At 42.5% G+C, this 12,588-nt stretch overlaps 1 protein-coding gene and 1 long non-coding RNA gene across 4 annotated transcripts in view; one reads left to right on the top strand and one right to left on the bottom strand.

Moving 5' to 3' along the window:
- Kat2b (lysine acetyltransferase 2B) overlaps nucleotides 1-12,588 on the bottom strand; it is a 106,718-nt gene that overhangs the window by 68,629 nt on the left and 25,501 nt on the right. The gene's annotated exons all lie outside the window — the stretch shown is intronic.
- LOC116075451 overlaps nucleotides 1-12,588 on the top strand; it is a 46,395-nt gene that overhangs the window by 28,924 nt on the left and 4,883 nt on the right. The gene's annotated exons all lie outside the window — the stretch shown is intronic.

The raw sequence follows: 12,588 nt of genomic DNA, 5'->3' as shown, positions 1-12,588 counted from the left end.
TTCCTGTGATCCTGGTTGTGTCAGAACTCCTCAGAGTCAAGCTGTCTCTGGGATCCTGTGATTTTGGGCATATTAGAGCACCTGGGAGTGGAGCTTTCTCTGGGTGTTGTGGGACTGGCTGCAAAATTTGTGCCCAAGGTCTGCTCAGAGCACTGGCCCAAACAGACTAGAAGGAACCCATGCCACTGGTCTGGCGGAGTTCCTGCTTGCCTGGATCCTGCTGGTCCCAGTTACTCCTGGTGTTGGGACAGATGTTTGGTCCTCCTCATGTCTGATCCTCTGATCCTGGCTGTATTAGAGTGCCTGAATGTAGAACTTTCTCTGCGTGTTGTGGGACTGGCTGCAAAATTTGTACCCAAGGTCTGCTCAGAGCACCAGCCCAAAAAGACCGGGCTAAGTAATTTTCTATATATGTAAGAAGAGTAACAAAACCAGGGGAAAGTAAAGTGGTGGGACTTCAGATTTGCTTCTGCTGGTTGTACCTACAGCTCAGACATTTTGCTTTTGCATTCCCCAGGGGATTGTCCAGGTCAAATCAAAGATAGTCTACAACACTAGCTTCATAAACTAAGCAACACTCCCAAACAGTGAGAGGACAAGAAAAAATTTATATAATAATTGATACAAATCTCAGGTTTCCCTGAAGACTCACACCTCCTTAGCTCTGTAGAAAAGAATAAAGCTGACTTATTTAGCTTCTATGCAGTGACCTCGGCTATAAAATGGAGACCAAACATGAAGGACATATAATTTACTCTACCAGGCTTACCATACTGTGTGATGGGTAGGCTTTCAAGTAAGGTCCTTAATTGAAAGATCCCTGGTACCTTTGGAAAGCCCCTTTTCTTCCCCCAATATCATTTACTGGTGCTCTGGATATGTCTACTAAAACAGTGGGCTCTGGCTGCAGTGAAAGACTATCTCAAAAAATAAGATGGACAGCTCCAAAAGATCTGACACCCTCATCTAGACTCTGCCAGAACCTACCCTTATTTATATATATGTACACATACGCGCGCGCGCGCGCGCGCGCGCGCGCACACACACACACACAACTCTTTAAAATAATAGTAAGGTAGAAAGAGATTGAATAAAAACAGCTCAGCCAGGCGGTGGTGGCACACGCCTTTAATCCCAGCACTTGAGAGGCAGAGGCAGGTGGATTTCTGAGTTCAAGGCCAGCCTGGTCTACAGAGTGAGTTCCAGGACAGCCAGGGCTACACAGAGAAACCCTGTCTCGAAAAAAAAAAGAATCAAAGCCACTCAAACCTTGCACCGTAGCCTCCACCCAGCACCCCAGCTGCATTTCTACTGGCCCCTAATCTTGTTTGTCTCTGAGAACAGGATGCCTAAAAGTCAGAATCCCCTGTTCAGGACAAGACAAAAGTATGGGATCTAAGAGGGTTGCTGGGATGACTACAAGACAGTCTCTAACTTCATCATAACACTACTGAAAACCAACATGTGACAGTTGACAATTGCCATGCAGCAACTAGAAAGGCCCCAAAAGGAGAGAAAAAAAGCAGAGGTTTTGTTGTTTCTTAAGTGTTTGGTTAGTTGGTTGGTTGGTGGATTTTGGTTTTTTGAGACATTGTTTCTCTGTGAAGTTCAGACCATACTGGAGTTTGTTCCCTAAACCAAGCTGGCCTCTAATTCAGAGATTCACCTGCCTCTGGCTCTCAGTTTCTGTGAATAAAGGTGTGTGCCACTGTCACCAGACTAGAGGCAGAATTTAAATTCTCCAGAAAACTTCTGCCCATTCCCAGAAGACCATAAGAATACTCTTCCCCTTTATAAGCCTGTATCCCCGTCTCTGACCCTGTCTCTGTAAGAACAGAGAGGGTGACTCTCAAGTTGATCTTACACTTCTTTCCTTAGCTAAGAACAAGTTTCTGCTTCTGCTCAAGCAGGTATCATGGTTGCCACAATTCCAAGAAGAAGGAAAACAGATATTGAGGTGGAAAAATGAAGCATTTTGTTATATGTGAGAGGAAACAAAGAGCCTTTTCTGGGTGCAGCAAGCCACCAGGCAACACAAAATGAGCAAATTACATTTCAAAGCATCAGTGCAGTACAGGAAGAAAGAAAAAGATAAAGACAGCTGAGTGACTGAAAGCAGAAGAGAAGATGCCCTGTGAGGAAGACTGCAAAGAGGAAGGGGTGCCTGCCCACGGCTGGAGGGGCTGGTGGGGCAGGTGGGGCTGGAGCGCAGCCAGCAAGTTAGAAGAGCAGAGTTGAGGGAAGGAGGAGGAGAGAGCATGTGAGTCCTACAGCCTCTGCCTTAATGACAACAATGCTGTCTCAAAGAGAACCTCAAGGTGTTAAATGGCAGATGCCTGCAACCTCCCCTCTTTCTCCCGTGGTCACCCAACCCAGAATCTTCACTTTTTCTCCTTTGATAACAGACATGGAGGCTAGTAAGAAACCTCTCTATACCTTTTCTATTACTAACTTCCCGAAGAATCATCTTATTTTCTTTTTCTTTAAATTTCCAGTTCAGAATCAACCAGCCATTGTGTGACAAAGACAGCATACTCCCATTAATACAGCAGAGAATTAAAACCCTCTGACAGATGGAAGAAGCATCAATGTTTAGACCAAGAGTGAGATAAACTTAAAAATAGAGAGCAGTGCAGCTGGGTGAGGGGGCACACACCTTTAATCTTCTAATCACAACACTCAAGAGACAAAAGCTGCCAGACCTCAGAGTTAGATGACAGCCTGGTCTATAGAGTAAGTTTCAAGGCAGACAGGGCTACGTAGAAAAACCTTGTCTTGAAAAACCAAAAATAAATAAACAAATAAATAGAGATTAAGGAATCCTCAAGTGTTCAACCGGAACCATTTCTCATTAGATCTAAGGTTTACTTTAGAGTTAGAGTTCAGCTGAGTAGGAATGAGAAGTCTGAACTCTATGGAATCATGTCATTGAAGAGTTTCACTCACCATGGTAGTCACACCCATATTTTCTAAAAATTCTTCCAAGTTCGGAAGGTAACCTCAAGATCTCACCCATGTTAGGCAGTGCTTTCCCATTCTGTGGAGTCCCCAACCCTACAAGCTCTACAAGCTCAATAATTTTGCTTCTGAGACAATAGCAGCCATAGCCTGGATCCTCTTTCTTGGACAGCTGCTGAGTGCAGAGAGCAAACTGGTGTAAACTCTGGATGGAAGAGAACAAAGCCAACCTTTCCTAGCAACTGTCATCCTGCTGACAGTGCGGAACAAGAAGCTGTATCACTCTCAAGCACCAAATTCCATAATTCAAAGCTGGGCATGATGGCATATGTCTTTGTTTAATCCCAGCATTTGAAAAACAGAGAGGTGGGTAGATCTCTGACTCGGAAGCCAGCCTGGTCTACATAGCATGTCCCAGGGCTACATAGAGAGACACTGTTTCGAACACCACACACACACACACACACACACACACACATATACAACAGAGAGAGAGAGAGAGAGAGAGAGAAAGAAAGAGAGAGAGAAAGAGAGAGAGAAAGAAAATTTAACAATCCAGGAACTGGGGGATGATTTAGCAAGTAAGAATATTTGTTGTGCAAACATGGGACCTGAATTCAAATTCTCAGCACCCACATCAAAGTCAAATTTTGAGGTGGAGTGGAAATAAAAGATAGTTAGATCTTTCGAGTCACCAGCCTACTCCAGGGTCAGCAATAGACTGTCTCACGGGAATAAAGGCTAAAAGTGATAAAGCCCTCTGGCTTTCTTGCATAAGTATGCATATGCATATACAGAACACATACACACACACACACACAAGATTTATTGGACAACAAAAAAGGGGGTGGGGGAGGGACTGAAGGACCTGGTTGGGCTTAGTTGCGCATGCCTGAATCATCAGCTTCTCAGGAAGCAGGCAGAGCAAGAGGGTTGTCAATTCAAGCTCAACAGAGCTCCAGAAGAAGGTCAAGGCCATCCTAGGTAGTTTAGTAGTAAGGCTCCCTCAAAACAAAACATTTTAAAATGGGAGAATTCCAGAACAGCTTGTTCTACATAGCAAGACTGTTTGAAAACCAAAGTAAATTTATTAAATTAATGTTTCAGATTATTTATTTTTATTTTATGTACATTGGTATTCTACTTGCCTGTATGTCTGTGTGAGGGTGTCAGATCCCCGGAACTGGAGTAGCCCCATTAAATAAATTTTTAAAAGAAGGAAGACTTTGGGCTGGTGAGATAGCTCATCGGGTAAGAAGACTGCTCTTCCAAAGGTCCTGAGTTCAAATCCCAGCAACCACATGGTGGCTCACAACCACCTGTAATGCTCTCTTCTGGTGCGTCTGAAGACAGCTACAGTGTACTTATTTATAATAAATAAACCTGTGGGCCAGAGCAAGCAGGGACTGAGCGAGTGGGGCTAACTGGAGCAAGTGGGGTCTACCAGAGCGAGCAGAGGCCCTAAAAAGTCAATCCCCAACAACCAAATGAAGGCTCACAACTATCTGTACAGCTACAGTGTGTACTCATATACATAAAATAAATAAATACATCTTTTTTAAAAAAGCCTGATGACTTGTGACTTGTTGTACATTTATATATGCAGACAAAACACCCCTGTACATAAAATTAAACATAAATTAAGTAACTTTAAAGGGCTGGACGCACAGCTAAGCAGTTAAGAGCACTGGCTGCTCTTCCAGAGAACCTGGGTTCAATTCCCAGCACCCATATGGTCGCTCACAATATTTTGTAACTCCAGTCTCACGAAATCTGAGATTCTATTTTGGCTTCAAGCACCAAGTACCAAGTACGCATGCAGGCAAAACATTCATACATATAAAAATAAATAAATAAAAATTAAAAATCAAAATAAAACCATCTTGCCTTCCTTATTAAAATTCAAGTGAATGAATAATGATTTTTTAATCTTAGATAAGACCCTGCAGACTTTCAGAGCCAGAGATTGCAACTTCAAGATGAAGTTGCAATGGCTTAGCATGTAGTCAGCAGAGAACGAAAAGCTTGCACCTCTACTTGGCCTACTTGACATAAAACAACAGCCCTGTTCAGCAGGGCTTATAAATCTCAAGTCACAATTCTCCCAGCAGGGGGTTTATAATAACCCACTCTTTCCGAGACAGGGCTTCTCTGTGTAGCCCTGGCTGTCTTGGAACTCACTCTGTAGACCAGGCTGGCCTAGAACTCAGAAATCTGCCTGCCTCTGCCTCCCAAGTGCTGGGATTAAAGGCTTGCGCCACCACCACGCCGCTAGCCACTCATATTTAAGCCACTGTGTTAGAGTGCTGAGTCCATTCTATCACACAATGAATACTGGCACTTAAATGTGACTAAGGATTCTTATATGCAAATCTAGCACTGAATATATATGTATAATATAGTCATATACATATTTTATATGGCTTTCCTTGTAAAACTGGCTAATCTTATTACTCCAGTAATTTTTGCAAAGTCAATTTTTGTTTCTATTGTTCAAAAGTGAATTTTGTTCCTAAAATAAACAGAAAACTCCCAAAGCAAAAGAAGACAAGAGGTAAAAGGCATGAAACGGAACAATGACAGTTCAATGGTTTTGTGGCACCGTGGCACTCCAGAGAGCCACCACAGAGGCTGACAATACAGCGACAGTCTGCTAGGGCTGTGGCTCAGTGGTCGTCTTACCTTGCGAGTGTGCAGTCCTATGTTTATTCCCTAGAACCAAAAAGAAGAAAAGCAGGCAAAGTAGTGCTCAACTTTGAGAAGAGAGGCATGAGTTCAAAGCCAGCCTAGGCCACATACTGCAACCCTGTCCAAAGAAAACAGGCAAACAAATAAGATTGGTTATGGTAGTGGTCACCTTTAATCCTAGAACTATGGAAGTAGAAGCAGGTGGGTCTCTGTGAGTTCAAAGATGGCCTTGTCCAATAGCAAGTTTCAGGACAGCCAGCACTCCATAAAGGTTTGCCATCTCAAAGAAAAGAACGAAGCAGAGGGAAAAGCTCAGTTTGGTGTCACGACACCAGGTATGGTCCTGGGTTTAACTCCCCAGCAGTACAAAACCAAACAAACTTAATAGAGCGAAGGAGAGGGGGAGAAAGAGGGAAGGAAAGGAGGCAAAGAGGGAGAGAGGGGAAAATGGCCATCCAAGCTGAGATGTGGGGCCAATATTAAAATATATGGGGCCAGCAAAATGGTTCACTGGTTGAAAATGCTTGCTACCAAGGCTTACGACCTGAGCCCGAACCTCAGAGCCCCACACTGTAGAACAAAAGTAACTCTAACAGATTGATATCTAGACTCCACAGAGATGTTGTAGTATATGTGTGTGTGTGCACGCGCGCGCACTAATTGAAAAACAAATATAATTTTAATGCCTTAATCTTATTAGATTGAATATGGTAGTCTATACATATAATCCTGGCAGCATTCAGGAGACTGAGGAAGAATGATTGTGAGTTCAAGGACAGTCTAGATTATACAGCAAGACTCTGTCTAAAACACACCAAAAAATATCATTGGGCCAGCAAGATGGCTCACTGGAAAAGGTGCCTGCCACCAAGTCTGACAACTTGAGTACAATCTGTAGAATCCACACATTAGAGAGGTTCTCAAAGGTCATCTAGACACATCCACTGTGACTTACACACACTCCCACATTACACAGATTAAATGACGTATTTTTAAAAATTATTTTAATGATTTTATATTCACCCCATACTGTGATAATAACTTTTAGAGTAACAGGCTAAAAAGAAAATCACTTAATAAAATTTAAGTTCTAGTTCTCTCTCTCTAACTTAAACTTATATATGTTTCTCTATATAGAGGCATATTAAATATAAATATATCATATTATATATATATGTGCACATACACATCTCCCTGTCCTCTTGCTGTGGAATCAACCCAAGTTATTAATATGATAGACAAGCCCTGAACAACTGGACCACACCCCAGTCCTCTCATTTTTTAATGTGATATTGTGGCTCCTAGGGCTCAAAGATTTGAACACAAAGACACAAACTGGGAAGAGAAGCGACTGAAGAGCAAGGCAAAGACTGGCATGGGCAACGAGACAAACAAAAGCATCTCAAGGGTCGCCAAGAGATGTCCCCTACTGAGAGAAGGAAGGAAGAAGAGGGAAGGTTGGGGAGGAAAAGAGGGGGAAAGTAGGTCTTTATGAGGGGGAAAGGGCGTTAGAAGAAGAGAAGGCCCTTAAAAAGAGGGAGAGGGCTTTAGAAGTAGGAGCAGGAGGGTCTTTGCTAACTCTCTGCTCCTGACTTCAGCTTCCCAGAGCCAACACAGAAGCCGTTATTTTAATCAAGCAATTTTGTGCTCCTGTGTGAGACAGCTCTAAGAGATGTGAGATAACTAGAAAACTGTAGGTTAAGGCACAGTCATTCATGCTTGTGATTTCAACACTTAGGGATCTGAGGCAGGAGGACTAGCATGATTTTGAGGCCAGTCTAGACTACATAGTGAGCTCTAGATCACTCTGAGCTTCAAAACTAATTAGACTACACACATGGCTCACATTATAACTTTAAGTACCTACTGCAGTGGAGTAGAATGGGAGCCTCCTGAATCATCACCGTGAACATTCTAGTTTAGGGTAGGAAGCACCAGTATTCCTCAGTGGTTAAGGACACTCCATGATGCTCGAGGCTTCCCTTGGGTTAGTTTGCAAGTGTATGGAGAAGATTAAAGAGAATGGAGTTTCAGGTATAAAGAGCACTTCCAACTCCTGTGCATGCCCAGGAAAATTTCAACCAGAGTGTACAGTATTGATAATGTGTGACAAATTGTGTACCCTGAGAAAAGAAAATAGTCTTTTAAGCGACAGTCAGTGAAAACTGAGGTGTATCTCTGATACAGTATTTGCCTAGAATGTTGTATAACCTTAGCACCAGAAATAAAAGTAAGAATAAAAATTTAAAAATTTAAAAAACAGTGAATTCCATTGTCCTTGGCTGTCAAGAAAACATTCCTGTCTTGTGCTTTGATCTGCAGCTCTCAAACCCTCCACTTAGGCCTTCATCTCTTCTTCCAAATGTTACAGCCTGGTCACTGCTCTCAGAGATAAGAGGTCCCCTTGGAAACACCTCTTCTATAGCTCTTGATAATTAGGCGTGACAGCTGCTGCCTAAAAGAACTCCTAGCATGGTTAGCCTAGAGGCCTTAACTCAATAACAGCTGGAGGACAACCTTTTAGGGAGTGCTCTGCCAAGCCAATTACCACAGCAGCCCACAACCTTGGCACCAAGGAAGAGCCAGCTGTCCGGGTGACGTCATCTCCCCCCCAGCAGACAAGGCATATCCCAGGAAGAAGAAAATGCTCTTCAGACGCCTGAGACAAGAAGTGAGAGGCTCCTGGACATGCAGTGGTTTCTTAGTGTGAACAGAGGGCATTGGAGAGGTTCTAAGGAGCTGACCTGGATAGACATGTGGTCACATCCAGATGACTGACAAACAAGAGGGACAAGGGATTGCAGTTTGCTTAGTGTTAACGTGTAAGCATTTGTGAGGAGGCCACACAGGGAAAGAGAAGACAGAATTCTGTCACACTGAAAATACTAGACTAATTCAAGTAGGTAGAAAACTCAGGAAGAGCACACTGATAAAGAACAAAGTGACTTCTCAACCCTCAGGCTCAGACCAAGCGTAGAAACACGGCGGTGGGAAATGATGAATCTAGACTCATTCATGGTAGCATTTCTGTGCCACGCTACCATGCTGGAGAAACACCTGCATCTTCCTTTCACCTTGTATGAGGAAGGGATGAGCTTAGAGCCAAGCAGAGCCTGGGAACTCTTTCTACAATGCAGAAGCATAGATTCTGTCCTGGCAGGTACCTGAGCATGAGATTGGAGGGGGCGGGGGGAGGCGGGGCAATGAGAATTGTATCTACAACCTAGTTCTGAAATTTGACAAAGGCATACTATTTAAAAGTCAAAAGAGGCCAGTGAGATGGCTCATGGCTCAGCGTGTGAAGGCCATTGGCACCAGGCCTCATGATCTTAGATTGATTCCCTGGACAACATGACAAGAGGTGAGAATTGACCCCAAAAACTTGTTCTCAGACCTCCATAAGCACACTGTGGTACACTTATGCCTACACATATACACACAATGAGGAAATAAACAAACATTAAAAAAATAAAAGTCAGAGGTTGGAGAGACAACTCCAAGAGCACTGGCTGCTCTTTCAGAGGACCCAGGTTCTATTCCCAGCCCCAATATGCAAGCTCACAAATGTCTGTAACTCCAGTTCATGGGAATAAAATACCCTCTTCTGGACTCCGTGGGCACTGAACTCACATGGTATACAGACATGCCAGCAAAACACCCATACATATAAAAAATTTTTAAACTTTTTTTAAAAAATTAAAAGAATGGAGACCTTAGGATACACCTCAATGACAGAGTAATTGCAGCACATGAGAGGCCTAAGGATCAGCCCAGAGCTGCCAAAGAAGAGCAAGAGGAGGACGAGGACGAGGACAAGTTCAAGAGGTTGAAGAAACAGCCGGGCAGTGGTGGCACACGCCTTTAATCCCAGCACTTGGCAGAGGCAGGAGGATTTCTGAGTTCGAGGCCAGCCTGGTCTACAGAGTAAGTTCCAGGACAGCCAGGGCTACACAGAGAAACCCTGTCTCGAAAAAACCAAAAAAAAAAAAAAAAGAAAAAGAAACTGGAGAAATGGCTCAACAGTTTGAGCAGAGGACCTAGGTTCAGCATCTCACAGAAGGCACCCCACCAACAGCTCCAGGGGAGCTGATGCTCTCATCTGGCCTTTCTGGGCACCAACACACATATTCACACAGACACACACACATAAAAGTAAAAATTAAATCTTAAAAAAATAACCTGAAAAAATGCTCAGAGTCATAGCCCTACTGAAGTTTCCCTCACCCTCATTAGCAAGCTAAAGGGGAGAAATAAGAGCACGGCTGGATATGATATTCCACTTAATGTGGAAACCAGCAGGACCAGCTGGTGGTGGAGAAGACAAGGACAGGACCTCCGGCATTCAGACGGTGTTGCCATTTGATCCAAAAATTCTACTTATGAGCATATATTTTAAGAAACTGAAGCAGTAATATCCTTGCCAAGATGGATGGGACCTTCGGTTCAAGCCACAGCAATCAAGAAAACTATTACAGGAAATCAAAACAGATATTTGTTCACCCACATTCTACCTGCCTTCTTTATTTAGCACATTAGTCAAAAGTCATAAGCAATAAATGAATAGGTAAATATAACCTGACATGTCCAACCAAATGCATGTTATTTGAAAAAACATATATATATATACATATATATGCCTCTATGTATATGTGTGCATGCCTATGTGCCTATGCATGTGTGCATGTGCATATACATACATGTGTGCATTTGTGTGTGTGTGTACATGAGTACTTGTGTGATTTGACCTTGAAAGGAAAAGAAAACATGATTTTGCTACAGTGTGAAACTTGAGAATATGCTGCTAAGTAAAATAAACCAGTCACAAGGGACAAACACTGTATGACTTCACTTCTATGAAGAGCCAAGTTTATAAAGATAAAAATGCAGTAGTGAGTGAATATGATTAATATACATTATATCCATGTATGAAATGTGAAAGAACAAATGAAAAGTATTCATAAAAAGGAGAGTGGGACCTTTTTATGAGCTAAGCAGGTAAAGTCATCCTGTACAAGCAGGTATTGCTGAAACAACCCCAGAATCTCTCATGGTGGGAGAGAGTTAATAGCATAAATTTATTCTCTGACCTGCACAATGTCCCCAAACTCACTATCTATCCATCTATCTATCCATCTATCCATCTATCTATCCATCTATCTATCTATCCATCTATCTATCCATCTATCCATCCACCTATCCATCTATCCATCCACCTATGTCATATACACATACACTAATATAAGAAATAATGGCGGGGGGAGGCACACAACTTTAATCCAGCACTTGGGAGGCAAAGGCAGATGGATCTGAGTTCTAGGCCAGCCCGATCTACAAAATGAGTTCCAGAATAGCCAGGGGCACACAGAGAAACCTTGCCTAGAAAGACCAAAAATAAATAAGAATAATAAAAACTTTAGAAGTAGATAGTAGTTATCAGGTGTTAGGAAAAAGAATTGGTGCTTAATTCTCAGGCTTTAATCTGCTCACTCATTTTACAAGCTAAGTTTTGTTTGGTGGATGCCAGTGGTAGCTTCCCAATGTAAGTTTCTGAAAGATTTATTTTTTTATGTTTATCTATCTACCTATCCATCCATCCATCCATCTACCTATCTAGGTATCCATCTATCTATCTATTTACCTATTTATTATATGTGTGTGTGTGTGTGTGTGTACATAAATGCATTATGTGCACTATGGACATGCAGGTACTACAGATCCCAACAGAAGTAGAAATTAGATATCCTAAAACTAGAGTTCCAGGTGGTAGTGAGTAGCCTTACATGTGCTGGGAACTGAACTTAGGTCCTCTGCAAGAGCAGCCATCTCTCCAGCTTCCAATATAAATTTCTTTCTTTCTTTTCTTTTCTTTTTTTTTTTTTTTTTTTTTTTTTTTTTTTTTTGGTGTTTTAGAGACAGGGTTTCTCTGTGTAGCCCTGGCTGTCCTGGAACTCACTCTGTAGACCAGGCTGGCCTCGAACTCAGAAATCCTCCTGTCTCTGCTTCCCAAGTGCTGGGATTAAAGGCGTGCGCCACCACCGCCCGGCCAATATGAATTTCTTAATGTTCCTGAGCTATAACCTTAAAATGGCCATGATGGTAGGTTTTTCTGAGAGTATCATTCTATAGTCCAGGCTAGATTAGAACTCACAGCCCTCGTCCCCATTAGTCTCTTTCTCTACTTGACACCAGCTACAGTTACCCATGAAGAAGAATCTCAATTGGGTAAAAAAAAAAAAAAAAAAAAAGTCTGCATAAAGTTGGTCTGTAGGCCAGCTTGTAGCACTTCGGTAGGGCCGACTTTGGTCAGGTGGTCCTGAGGTATATTAGAAAGTAGACTGAGCAAGTCAGCAAGCTAACAAGCAACATTCTTTCATGGCCTCTGCATCAGTTACTGCCTCCAGGTTCCTGCCCTTGCTCTCCTGGATGATGGACTGCTAAGATTAAATAAATCCTTTCCTCTTCAAGTCTCAATCTTCAAAGTGTTGGGATTCCAGGAATAAGCTATCATGCCATGCTAAAATTCTATATTTCTAAAAGTTCTCTGGTTATAAATAGATGGTTCAGAGGTTATAAGCACTTGCTGATCTCGCAGCAGATCCAGGGTTGATTCCCAGCACTCACATAGTGGCTCATAACCATCTGTAACTTCAAGATGATGTGCTCTCGGGGCTGGTGAGATGGCTCAGCGGTTAAGAGCACCGACTGCTCTTTTAAAGGTCACGAGTTCAAATCTCAGCAACCACATAGTGGCTCACAACCACCCATCATGAGTTCTGATGCCCTCTTATGGTGTGTCTGAAGACAGCTACAGTGTACTTATGTATAATAATAAATAAATCTTTTAAAAAAAAAAGATGATGTGCTCTCTGACCTCCACAGACTAGGTATGCATGTGGTACATATATATTCATGAAGGCAAAACACTCAAGCACACAAAAAATA

Source organism: Mastomys coucha, unplaced genomic scaffold, assembly GCF_008632895.1.
Source record: "Mastomys coucha isolate ucsf_1 unplaced genomic scaffold, UCSF_Mcou_1 pScaffold3, whole genome shotgun sequence".
Classification (NCBI taxonomy): Eukaryota; Metazoa; Chordata; class Mammalia; order Rodentia; family Muridae; genus Mastomys; species Mastomys coucha.
This window is presented reverse-complemented; position numbering and strand designations above follow the sequence as displayed.